Source organism: Aotus nancymaae, unplaced genomic scaffold, assembly GCF_030222135.1.
Source record: "Aotus nancymaae isolate 86718 unplaced genomic scaffold, 86718_ANA_hifiasm-v0.15.2.pri h1tg000051l, whole genome shotgun sequence".
NCBI classification, from domain to species: Eukaryota; Metazoa; Chordata; class Mammalia; order Primates; family Aotidae; genus Aotus; species Aotus nancymaae.
This window is the reverse complement of record NW_026988465.1, coordinates 16,054,386-16,068,195: the sequence shown is the minus strand read 5'-3', so window position 1 is coordinate 16,068,195 and position 13,810 is coordinate 16,054,386. Positions and strand designations below refer to the sequence as shown.

Below are 13,810 nucleotides of genomic sequence, written 5' to 3'. Positions count from 1 at the left end.
CCAAAGAACTTGTATTAATTATGCCTTCTCACAGTGTCCAGCTTCTATGGCAATACCTGGAATTAGTAGATGTTCAACAAATAATTGATGAATGAACACATTAATTGATTAATAAATAGTTCACATTGATATAAAAGCTATCATATTAAATGAATACCTATATTTCAGCTTGTTATGGGACAATTTGGAAGACATGCAATTTTATGCCAAATTATAGCATAATGAACTGTAAGTAGTGGAACCAAATTAGGGTTTAGTAGAAGCCTCTAAAGGGAGAGTAGAAAAATAACTATTTTTTTCTTTTTTCTTTTCTTTTCCTTTTTTTTTTTTAATTGAGAGAGGGAGTCACACTCTGTCGCCAGGCTGGAGTGCAGTGGCACAATCTTGGCTTACTGCAACCTCCGCCTCCAGGTTCAAGGGATTCTCTGGCTCAGCCTCTCAAATAGCTGGGATTATAGGCTCACATCACCACACCCAGCTAATTTTTTTGTATTTTTAGTAGAGATGGGGTTTTACCATGCTGGCCAGGATGGTCTCGATCTCTTGACCTCGTGATACACCCACCTCAGCCTCCCAGAGTGCTGGGATTACAGGTGTGAACCACCATGCCCAGCCAAATAACCATCTTTTTTTTTTTTTTTTTTAATAGAGAAGGCCTTGTAAAGCATCACTAGGCATCTAAATATTATCCCAATTTGTACACAAAGAAAATAAGTCTCACAGCATGGCATAGCTATCTGTCTACTAAGGGAGTTCCACAGACAGATCTCTCAGAGGGGTCTATCAGCCATCAGCTCGGCGTGGGCTCAGTTGTCTGCCTCACCTGGCATGAAGAAAAGCAGTGGGACTATTTATACTGAGGTTTGAGATTCTTAGTACAATGGCTTCAATCCTCCGATTATGGAAGCTCAGAGTCACAGATTTACAGCTGGATAAAAGGGCTAGTCAAATATGAGTGTGTATGTGTGTGTGTGTGTATGTGTGTAAAAGGGCTAATCAAATATGAGTGTGTGTGTATGTGTGTGTGAGAGAGAGAATTAGCTAGATCTCTTACATACAAAGAAGACAAAACAGTTTACTTTTCAGTTTATCTCTTTTTTCTTTTTTACTTTCCTCAAACTGCTCTCCTCCTGCTATTTTCAGACCTTGTGCTCCCCTGCTTTTTCTCCTCCAAACGGGTGTGATCTCTTTGAAGTCTGAGAACTTGGCTTGGGGAACGGAGGCACTAGCTGCAGTGTTCTTAATGAAGACTTACGTGCTAGCATTGTCCTGAAGGTCAGCACTACCCGCCTAGTATCCAGGTGTTTGCTTGCAAGAAGTCATAGCGTCGTTGCAAATCAGGATAGACTCCCTGACAGGCGGAGGGGAACTGCCACGCTGGTGCTCTTGCTGTCATTGTTACCATCTTTGTTGCAAAAGCAATCATTCCTTGATAATACCATGTTCAAAAGAGCCATTGAGTAATTATAAGATTTTAATTACCTGATATATCAGCAAAGGACAGAGGCAGTCTCACATAGTATGGACATGCCCTGTTTTCCTCATGGGAAAATATCCCTCTTAAACTATTAATACAACTGGAAGAACCACTAGGTCTTTTCCACACAGCTTACCCTCATTCTTGCCAAAGTGTTTATTGAATCCCTAACTAAAACCACTTGTGCTCTTAAACTCTCTTCTTGGAAAAAAAAAAGAAAGGGAAAAAAAAAAAACCTGAACGATTATTGTTTCTTTCTCAGAGGGACACAAAGAGGGATTACCACAGGAAATCCAGAGAGGCTTTAGGAGAGGAGCTTGCGTTGAGATAGAAGCCGGAAGCCCACTTAGCCAACTGCCTCCATGGGACCTGGCATGAGGCGGGCTTATGACAGTAAATGCCACACAGCCCCCAGTGAGAAAGAGAATTTGGCATTCATTCTTCTGAACCCGCCATCCCTCAGCCCTGGCGCCTGGGAATTCTACGAATTGTTGCCTGTGGCAGTGACACTGATTTGTATCTGGGTATGAACTTAAATGAAAACATGAATTGAACTCATTACTTGAGGAAGGAAACACTGCCAAATTTAACAGGATGAAATTCCAGCTGGGTGTAAGGTTTTATGGGGCTACAGTGGAATATCTCATAGAAAGGTTTCCAGTTCATAAAACACTTTCAAAACATGCTCGGCCCTTTTAAGTTGAAAGGACATTATCATTTCTATCTATGGCATTTCTCTGCAAATTGAACTCAAATATCCTTTGGGCTGACTACACAGAGAACAGAAGAAAGAAGTGGAAGAAACTTGGACTAAAGATTGCCTCCCTGAAAAGGTTTTCTTCAGGCGGAATTAGGTGAGAACAAATGACATCAGAAAATAGCATGTCAGTATATTGCTGCCAGCTCCATATGGTTCAGCTTGTTTTCACAGGTATTTAATTAATTCTTCAAATATATATTGAGTCTTTATCCGATGTGGGGTCCTGTTTAATGCATTTGGGGTACAGTGGTCAATCTGTTCTCATGGTACATACATGCTGGAAGGAGAGAGAAACAATAAATAAATGAACCAAAGATGTAAAGTGTCAGGTCGTGATTATTGCTACCAAGAAAAATAAAGCAAGAGAAAATGGGATAGAAGGTGTCAAGGGTGTGGGTTGACATTTTAGATAGCATGTTTAGCAAAGGCCATTCTGAGGTGGTGACATTCGAGCAGAAGCTTGAATGAAGTGACCTACATGTTGAATCCAGAAAGCAAATTTTATATATATATTTTGGAAGCGGGCAGGAGATAGTAAGCTGGTAAAAGGGTTAGGAAATTATTTTGATTCAAAGATGCACAGTTTAAAAAACCGTAAGATACAGCCCCTCTCCTTCTCCAGTATAGCGCTTTTCGTGGCCATTTGAAGAGTTCTGCCCCTTTCCTTGGGATTTTCTGGTGTGCGGGGCATAGGAGCCAGCGTGCAGTCTTCTGGCTGGACCACGTTTTACTTGCTAGCAAGAAGCAGAAGCTGTGGAAATTGGCATATAGAGATGTAAAAGGATTTTATACTTTTCAGCCTGGGCAGAAAATTATAGAGAAAAGTATGTGGGAGTCAGAAAAACAAGAAATGAGAAAGAAAAGCATAATTTGAGTGAGTTCTCTTTTTTTTTTTCTATGTTTATCTTTCCACAGCTTTCTCACCGGCTCTGTAAGAAAGCAAATATCACTGCAAACTTCATTTCATTTTCTCTCAACAGATGCAATAAAGCTTGTTAAAATGTTTTTCCCTTCTGTCAGGTGCAAACTCCACGTTAGCGGGTTTGAAAACTTTCACATGTTCAGATAGCAATGGAAGCTTTAACTCAGCCAACATCAACAAACAAGCCATGAGTCCCTCACATGTGCCATGCTTGCACAGAATGAAATTGAGTATGAGCATGTTTGCCAACCCTACTATAAATGGTTTAGTTAGAATAGCAGAATGTGAAAAATACAGATTTATTTTTAATAGCTAGTACCATGATTATTGATTTTTTGCCTCCCAGATCATTAATTTAAATAGAAAAATCATGCTATATATTTAAAAGATGTCTGTATCCTGAAAGTACTTATTGTCTAAACTAAAGCCCAGTGTCATTTCTAAAAAGATAATTAGTAGGAGGTATCATTTCCATTTGCACGCATGTGTATTAATGTATTTTTTGGTGATAAACTACTGCATGAGGATAGCTGTAAGGTCAGGATGTTTAGGAAACCTCTGATCTGAACACTGTGCTTGTGGATCTAATATTTAAGTAACTGGTTTCTGTCTAAGTACTCTTTTCTCTTCCACGGTAAACCCTGCAGGCAAACTCACTTCTCTGTGTTCTCAGTTGTAAATGAAGGAAGTTACATTTTACCACCTCTGTCCTTTGCTGATACATTGGGTAATTAAAATCATACTTATTCAATGGCTCTTTTAAACATGGTATTATCGAGGAATGACTGCATTTGCAACAAAGATGGTAAGAATGACAGCAAGAGCACCAGTGTAGAAACATGGACATGGAAATTTCTCCGTTGTAAGTGAGGAGGAGGTCTAGAGCTGGAGGGTAAATGGCAGAATAGGAGACAGAGTCTCATTTTGGGTAAAACTACCACCTTTGGTGCTTGACATGCTGGGTTTTAGTTCTGATTTTTCCAGGTCCAAGTATAATCTGGAGCATTTCTCAAATTCACTAAACCTCAGTTTCACCTTCTGTAAAATGAGGCTATTTCATTGAGTTATTTTGGGTCACATATGTAAAATATATAGCCAAATATTTGACACTCAAGTGTGTCAAGAAACAATTACAAATATCTTATAATAAATATGTAAAAAAAACTTTCACAATTCATGGAATTTCCTTCTTGAATAGCTGCCATGGTCTATGGTTAGAAGGAAATGTACTCTTGGCAGCACTGGATAGAGAAGCTCTTGAACAACACCCCTGACCATTACCTTGGAGATGTCTAAACTCCCCTTTCCCCCGAGACCATCGTTTTTCTTTCCATGAACCTGCATGATAACCTCATGTTCACCTTTCCAAGCCAAGAAGATTACCAGAGAACTGAATGTAATGAATAACGTTTCTTCTTAAAATATCAAATCCAATTTAGTTGATGTGAATTTTGCTTTATAAATTTAAAAAAGTACGAAGTCTATTTTGTGGGTTGACTAAAAGGGCACTGGTTAAAGCAAACAATGGTTATTTGTTTTCTGATGTAGAAATAATCCACACAGACACATCTCTACATGAAACCCCAAATTCTTTACTGGTTAGGTTCTAGAAAGAGTGACAGTAGTAATTTGGTGGGGCGGTAGTGGGGGAACTCTTGGAGGTAAGTTAATTTGATTCTACTTCGAAAACTCTGATTAATTGTGCATAGCTGTGTGCATATACACACCACATAAACAAAATTCCTGGAATCTGACTGAACCTTATTAAAGATTCCCTGTAAATGTATAGGGTATAAATCCCATTTAATGAAAATACTCCTATGTCACTGGTAGTAATGTTGGCTAATGTTGAGAAGATGAAAACAAGAGAGGTAAAAATAAATATAATGATAATCTTTTTTGAGAAATTATCTCTTAAACTCTAATAATTAATAACTCACTATATTTTTCTTAATGGATGCATGCAGAGAAATTCTATTCCCAAGTAAAGAGTTATAATTATATCAAATCAGCACAATGATTTATTGAGTGTTTACTGTGTGGCATAGACTCTGATAGGCACTTTAACCTACACTATTTAATTTAATCCTTACAACGACCCAGGAACATAGTATTATTCTCCCTATTTTCTAGATAGAAAAAAATGTAAAAGCCCTGAAATGCATAAGTAGCTCAAACAAGGTCATGTAACAGTTAAGACCGAAAATCTTCATCTTAATCCAGTTCTCATGAGTCTAAGTTCCATATTCAATATATTGTCTTCTACGTAAGAATTGTTAGATATGATTAAACAATCACGTATAGGCTTTTTTTCATTTCTCCTTTAACAACACGATGGCTGTCAAAGAGCTTGTAAGTGATAGGTCAGTGAAACCTCTGAACTTCGTTTGGTCCATCTGTAAGAAATTGGCTCAGTAAATTTTCGTCAAATACATATCAGGGCAGTAATCACTTGAATTATTTTGTTTGTTTATTTTTGAGACAGAGTCTCGCTCTGTCACCCAGGCTGGAGTGCATTGGCGCGATCACGGCTCACTGCAACCTCTGCCTCCCGGGTTTAAGCGATTCTCCTGCCTCAGACTCCCAACTAGCTGGGATTACAGGTGCCCACCACCATGCCCAGCTTTTTTTTTTTTTTTTTGTATTTTCAGTAGAGACAGTGTTTTGCCATGTTGGCCAGCCTCGTCTCCAACTCCCGACCTCAGGTGGTCCACCTGCCTCCCAAAGTTCTGGGATTACAGGCATGAGCCACCACTCCGACTATTTCTTGAGCGTTTATGATTAATTGTCCAGTAACATAACCTCCAAAACTTGGGTAGCTATCATAGGTGGAGGATAAGAGTTTAAAATTAGCATCCAAGCAGTCTCTCCACCCCCCCAGGTCCAAAATTTTCTACCATTTTCCCATTAATTCTAAGGACAGGACTGGTTACATAATTTTTTTTAAGGCTTTATGAATACGAAGTGGGACAACGTGTTTGAAAGTGTCAAGAATTTTAAGACAGCAACAGCAGATCTTTAAACCAAGGCTGGGGGCCTTTCTGAGCCAGGAGCAGAAGCAACTATGATGTAAAGAGATAGGCGCTCGACCTTAGTACACTCCAATTGCAACCCAAAGAAGTAAAGCCTGATGAAGTTTTATTCATCAGGTTCAGTAGCATCAGTGAAAAAACTAGAAGGGAGTGTACAAAGTAGATTAGGAGGAAATGGAAACCAGCCTGAATTTTGGAAATCAGACTTATCAACTTGTCTCTTAGGGATGGAAGAAGAGAGCAAGGACCCCGTCTTCTGTACACAGCCTTCGAGAAGAACTACAGATAGTATGTCTACAAACCTTGCTGAACAGATTATTTTCTTTGGTTAATTTTCATCCCCTTACCTCTTCTTCTGTCCCTAGAGATGTGAAATCTTCCCTGCATTGATACCTAATTATAGTGTCTACAATGTAATTTGAGGGATTTTATGGGAATAATCCTTGTATTATATTTTTAATGGAATATCCTGCAGGTCTAGGAGGGCAAGGGCCATGCTTGTCCCATCCCATTCTCAGCACCAAGTACATGCCTACCACGTAATAGGTGCTAAATAAATACTTGTTGAATAACTGAAACATTAGATAATTGAAAGGAAGTTGAGAGAAAGAAATAAGAATGACTGAAAAATTATGCCAGTGAATAAAATGGTAGAAGAATTGTTTCTATTTACAAAACTCTGTAAAAGACCAAGTCAACAATGTCAGGTTTTCTCATTGTAAATCTAGTGACAGCAATGCTATCTCTACATCCACATAGCCTAATTATTTCGTCTTTTTTTATTTTTGTTTTCACTTTAGCACAAGGAACTGCTTCTGCAATAACTAAAGTCAATGAAGAAGGTAAGAGGATTGCAAAGGTTTCCCTGCTGGTTCCGCCAACAGAAATGTTTTTATTGTGCTGCTTTGGGTGAGTAGGATGAGCTAGGCTCAAAGCTAAAATCAGATGAATGAAATGTTTTGTGCATGCACGTATTCACACACATGTGCACGCACATGCACACACACACACACAGTGGCCCTCATTAGTAAATTATTTGAAAAACAAATGAAATAGAGGTAAAATTTGGAACATGAAATAGATAATATGCCCTTTGTGCTGAAGAATGCGCCATGGTATATCAGAAAAGCAAACAGGCAAGTCCAGAAAAACTTGGAGCCCTCAGGAAGCCACCAAGATACACAGAGGACTGAAGTTGCATTTTTTCTTCTCTTCCCCAAACGTTCAGTCCAATAGCAACTAATCCTAGGGAACTAAAAATACACAAAGTGTACAGTAACTCCCTTCTTTGGCTCTTTCTAAAATGTATACAAATCTGACTGATAAAAGGCGCAATTCACTCAGCAGAGAGCTGGCTTCTGTCTGATGGAATTTCACCGTGGAGTTTTCACAGTGAGAGCAGTTGGAGCCTTTGTATCTCCCATCCTTCTCTGTGGGAGACACAGCCTCATGGATCTGACTGATAGCAATGAGCAGTCTGGGACAAGTTGGTCGCTGTGTCTGTAGGCATCTGACAAGAGGAGGATATGATTGCGGCAATGTGTTAGGGAAGTCTGGCTTTCTCCCTCAAAGCCCTCTTTATTCTAAGGTTACCTGGCATTGCATGAGAGCCAAGCAGGCAAATTAAATTCCTTCTATTCAGCCTTGCAGAGAGGTGAAAAAACTCATCTCCTGGCTGGCAGTATTTGTTGCTGGCTCTGCCCTATCTAGTGGCAGGCAGTTGTGCCTCCAACAGCCAGATCGGTCAGGAGTACTGTTTTTCATGTTTATTTATATCTGGACTTTCTTTAATTCCTTCAAGATTTTCCAAATTTGTTTTAGGCCCTGTGTTTGTGTAATTAGACTAATTTCCACGGCTACTTCTCCGTTTATGACCTTGTGTTTCTCTGTCTCCAAAACAACTTGTATCTAGGATGACCACAGCATTAGGTATTTCTCCAGTTTTTGTGCACTTCATTTTTCACTTTCTGCATTTGGAATTAATAAAATAATTGTCTTGTTACTTTTGAAACCATGGGCCTAGTAATCACTTGGGGTATGGGGTAGGTTGGGATTACATTTTCTATGTGCCATTCATGGTGGTCGGTATCATTGCCTTGTGTTTTGATTTGTTCTTACAATGGCTAGGCTGAGATAAAAATTTCTCAGAGTGAAATTGTGTTCACAGAAGGAGGAAAGATTTTCGAAGTTAGTTCAAGCCATTGGTTGATCTGGCAAGCCTGTGTTGAACCAGTCATACAAATTTACAGATTCTGGTAATAGCTATAATTTCCTAGGTGACAAAGCCACAGGATACCTAACATCTCTAAGTAAATTCAAATTTTTTGCCAAAGAAATCAGAAGCTTGGGTTTAGAGAGGACTTCCAGGGCACGTGCTATGAGAACACATGGACACGGGGAGGGGAGCATCACACACTGGGGTCTTTTGGCGGGGGGCAAGGGAGGGACAGTGGGGAGGTGGGGAGGGATAACGTGGGGAGAAATGCCATATGTAGATGACGGGAGGATGGAGGCAGCAAACCACATTGCCGTGTGTGTACCTATGCAACAATCCTGCATGATAGGCACATGTACCCCAGAACCTAAAGTACAATCAATCAATCAATCAATCAATCACAGAGCATGGGAGAATAGAGGAGAGTCAGGTAGTCAGGCAAATGCAACTCTTCTGAGAGACAGAGAAGAAAGAATAAAAAGGAGGGCAGGGGAAGGATGAAAGGAAAGAAGGAAGAAGTGGGAAGAGAAGGAAGAAAAGGTAGGAGAGAAAAGGAAGAAAAAGAGTGAAGAGAAAGAAGAAAAGAGGACAAGGCAGGCAGACAGGCAGGAAGGAAGAGAGGGAGGAAAGAAAAAGAAAAAAGGAGAAGAACAGGGAAGAGAAAGAGGGAAAGTGAAAGAGACGGAAGAAAGGAGGGAAAGAAGGAAGAGGAAGGAAGGAAGAAAGACTACAAAGAACAACTATTAATTTGACATTAGCTCAAGAGAAAATTCTAGATTGGATTAATAAAATGGTATTTTGTAAGCATTTAAAACATTTAGATGGAAGAGTGTATCTTAGCTTCAGCAAGACATATAACATTGTCTTTTTCTTATACTTATTATTATACGGTTATGTATAGTAGTAGATAATGAAACAAACTCATTGAGTGCTGTGTATTAATGGTGGGATGCCACAGCCTTTCTCCTTGACCTTGTCCTGTTCCACATCTTAATAATCAATTAGTTGGATAGGAATAGCAAGGTGGTTAAGAAGACAGATTCCAGAGCAAGAGTGTCTGTACTGAAACCTGATCAGCCATTTATTATCTCTGTGACCTTAGGCAATCTACTTAACCTTTTTGTATCTCAATTTCTTTATCTGCAAAATGAGAGTAGTCATAATATTCATCTCATACTTTTATTGTGAATATTGAGTTAAAATGCTTAGAATAAGGACTGGCATATAAGAAGCACTAAGGATTGGCTAATATCAACATCAATAATAATATAGTATCGACATTAATAATACAGAGATGATATGCTTATTAAATTTAATGAAGAGCAGAGATTGGGAGAAACAATGACATTGTGAGATATAAACTCACACTAACAAGATGATATTTAAGACAGAGAGATGTGAAGTTCCATCCACAAAAGTTAACTGGATTATAGTTGACTTCCATCTTCATTGGTCCTTAAATACCAACCAGGTACTAATCACGGTATAATGTGCTGTTAAAGAGAAAGAGTGAGAGCAAAAGGGAGATTCAATCTGAGGCTGCATCAGTGGGATTAATGGGAATATATGCTCCAAACCAAGTAATCTGCTGCCCTGGTTAACTACATCTTGAGTATTGGATTCAATTCTAGCTACTACATTGTAAGAGAAACACTGGCAAACTGCCAAGTGTCCACAGAATGTCAGTCAGCCTGGTGAGGAATTCCTAACCATGACTTGTAAGAAAGTGTCAAAAAATCAGGGATATGTGAACTGGAAAGAATAGAGGTAGAAAGATTAACAGTAAGTTTACTGAACGGTCTAAGTTTATGGCTATTGTCCCTCCCAGCATAATTACAATTTGTGTTGTATTTCACTCTCAAAAGTGCCCTAGTTTGACAATAAAAATATGATTTCTCTAATGATGGCTTCCAAACATTCAGAAAGGATGAATTATACTTATTTCTCAGCCAAGTTTCATATTTGCATGTGGTGACAATGTAATTGGAAGTATCATAAGCAAACAAGATGGACTTTTTAGCTCACATAACCAAATGGTGGGAAAGTCAGAAAAAGGGCTAGCCATAGTGAGAACAGGACCAGGGTGTTTCCCTCTCTCTCTGTTTCTCTCTCTCTCTGTCTCTCTCTCTCTCTTTCTCTCTCTCTCTTTCTCCCCACCCCTTACTTTTGTAACAAACTTGATATTCTCTTACTGCTCTGTTTCTTTGGACTGTCATTCATCAGGCTTAGCAACCAGAGAGAAAAGAAGGCTCTTTACTGTCAGCTAAGCCAAATTCTTGCAAAGGACTTTACTTCCCAGGGCTTGGGTCATGCACAAGGTGAGGGGTAGGATGGGGAGCCATGCCAGGCAGACTAAAAGAATAACTACTATAAGCTACTATCTGCCAAGCAAAGGAACAGAAATACAGAGTTCCACCCTCACGCAACCACAAGGGCAGCCTTATGAAGATGAGTTGCTGACAATTAAAGGCATTTAATTAGCCACTGGGTGACATGTATAGAAGGATTCATGTTTTGAATTAAAGGTTTTTTTAATTTTTAGGCAATACCAAGATGCTTTACTTCCACAAACTTCTCTTATAATTTTTGCATAATTAATTACAAAGAATTCAAGTTCCAAGTGTAAAAACATGAAATAATCACCACTTTAAGAATTGTGCTGCATCCCAAGGGACCCAAGGATTGCTACAAAAGTATTCAAATTGGCCCAATTAAGCTACATAATGAATTTAGACAGTGTTCTCGAAGGCCACTTTGTGTTTTGCTGTAATGTGATTCCATAAAACCAATCATGGCAAAGATGGGGGCATTTGCTTCTATGGTGCTAAGCGTAACTCGAACTATTTGAAAATCACACTGAGTCTCTGAACACGGGAATCTTCTGGACCAGCAATGATAGGAGCTGTCGTCAAGGAATAAAAATGTTAATTGAAGATTTAATGAGATCTCTCCTCAAAATTTGATTAGTCTGTTCCCAAAAATTGCGAAGCAGGGAGATGCTACAAGAATCTTTAGTACTGTGGGCTCCAGGGTTGTCCTAACAAAGTGCCACAGAGTGTGTGGTTTAAACATCAGTAATTGATTTCCTCACAGTTCCGGAGGCTAAAAATCTAAGTAAGATCAAAGTGTCAGTCAGGCTGGTTTCCTCTGAGGCCTCCCTCTTTGGCTTGTAGATGGCCGTCTTCTTTCTGTGTCCTCACTTGGTCTTCTCTCTGTGCATGTTTTTGTCCTCATCTCCTCTTCTTTTATTTATTTATTTTTTTCAGATGGATTCTTGCACTGTCACCCAGGCTGGAGTGCAATGGCATGATCTCAGCTCACTGCAACCTCTGCCTTCTGGGTTCACATGATTCTCCTGCCTCAGCCTCCCAAGTAGCTGGGATTATAGGCAGGAGCCACCATGCTGGGCTAATTTTTTTTGTATTTTTAGTAGAGACGGTGTTTCACTATGTTGGCCAGACTGGTCTTGAACTCCTGACCTTGTGATCCACCTGCCTTGGCCTCCCAAAGTGCTGAGATTGCAGGCGTGAGCCACCGTGCCCAGCCTCGTCTCCTCTTCTTAAAGGGACACCAGTCAGATTAAATTAAGGTGAACCCTCATGATCTCGTTTTAACATCATCACCCAATTAACCACTCAGTCTCCAGATATAGTCACATTCTGAGGTACTGGGGCTTAGGACTTCAACATGTCAGCATTGGCGGGGGGACATAATTCAGCCCAGAAGATATGCTCACCACTGTGTCAGAAGTTCTTCCTCAGCATTCATTTCTATTTCTTCTGCTTTGCTTTGAGTCCATTTTGTTTCTTTTCCCACCTTCAGTAAGATGGAGAATTGATTACTATACCCCAAACGGTAACCTTTCAGCAGTTTGTATGAGATGATTCCCTTCCTTAGCCATCTATTTTATTCCTTTGCATTTTTTAAAAAATGCATCTTACCTTCCAGTTTAAATAATTATTTTACGGTTCTCAAGTGTTACATTTCTGTTGCCCATGCCCAAGATCAGGCTTGTTTCTAAGCTACATTACAGCCTCCATGCTCATCTCATGGTTCAGTGTGACTCTTACGTCTATTCCGTTGTTCTCTGTCTTACTGATTTTGAACTCTTCTGCCTAAAAGGACCTCACTACACTTTGAATGATATATTGTTCTTAAGCTTCTTCTGCAATCTGTCATGGTAATTTTGAATTTTATCTCAGTTGAATGAGGAGATATCCTTTCATCCATAAAACATGAACCATTCAGTGAGGTTGCTGCTGTCACCCAAACTCGACACAAGTGGACATTGAGACAGGTGGGCATTGAGACGCAGGAGGGCTTATTACTGGGAAGAAATGTGTTCACGACAATGCCACAGTTTCTGAATATTAGGAACTGGGAAAAATAAATTCTCTTTAGATGACAACCCACACTTTTTCTAAGAAGGCAATGCTCACATTGTTACCATTTAGGCCATAATACTTTAAAGCTATGAGTGCTGCAGAACAGCCAGAAGATTTCAATGAAAGAGAAATCACGACAATGCGGTGAACGACTGACTCAATCAGTAGACACTTGTTGGGCATCAGGGCAAGATATTGCACCAGCTCCCTCAAGGGATACACATTTGAAGGCATAGTCCCCACAAAAGGTTTACAGCCTAGTAAGGAAACAAGAGTGAGATTGAACCTCATTCCTAAAGTAGAACCTACAAAAGTGAAAAGGTGAGTGAAGACCCTCCCAGAAAGAAACAAAAGCCTGGAGAAGAAAGAGAACTAAGTTTGAGCAGTCTCATGGGAATGAGAAGTACTTTTATGAATTGGGTTGAATTGTTGAGGGGTTGGATGAGGAATTTACACTTCCTTCTTGTATTAGTCTACTCTGACTACCATAACAAAACACAACAGCCCTTGGGTTAAGCAATAGAAATTTATTTCTAACAGTTCTGGAGGCTGTAAGTTCAAGGTCAAGGTGTCAGCAGGCTTGGTTTCTCCTGTGGCCTCTGTCCTTAGCTTGCAAGATGGCCACTTTCTCTCTGTATCCTCACAGTACATCTCTATGCATGCATATTCCTAGTCTTTCTCTCTCTTCCTATAAAGACGCCAGTCATATTAAATTAGGGCCTCACCCTAATGACATCAGTTAGTCTTAATTACCTCATTAAAGGTCATATCTCCAGATATAGTCACATTGGGGATTACAGCTACAACATAAATTTGGGTTGGGACAAATTCAGTCTTTAATGCCTCATCAGGCAACAGGAATGCAGGGACTGATGGGAGAGGGGGACCCTCGGGATGAGAAGGTGTTTTAGAAGCCTAAGTGAATTAGTGAAGAGAGGGGCAAACTAAGAGACAAATTGGAAGGAAGACAAACAGGCAACAGGTAAAACAGAAAGGACCTGAACTTGATGTTGGCAGTA

The 13,810-nt window shown here is 39.7% G+C and overlaps 1 long non-coding RNA gene across 3 annotated transcripts in view; it reads left to right on the top strand.

Annotated features, from left to right (window-relative positions):
* Nucleotides 1-13,810, top strand: part of LOC105733918 (uncharacterized) — a 157,165-nt gene that overhangs the window by 36,382 nt on the left and 106,973 nt on the right. The window contains exons 1-2 of one of the 3 annotated variants that reach the window (XR_001111382.2): nucleotides 2,270-2,331; nucleotides 6,992-7,100. This is a non-coding gene — a long non-coding RNA (uncharacterized LOC105733918). Of the gene's footprint in view, nucleotides 1-2,269; nucleotides 2,332-3,074; nucleotides 3,112-6,991; nucleotides 7,101-13,810 lie in introns of those variants that run through there. The other 2 variants (XR_001111383.2, XR_001111381.2) reach the window with 2 other exon arrangements.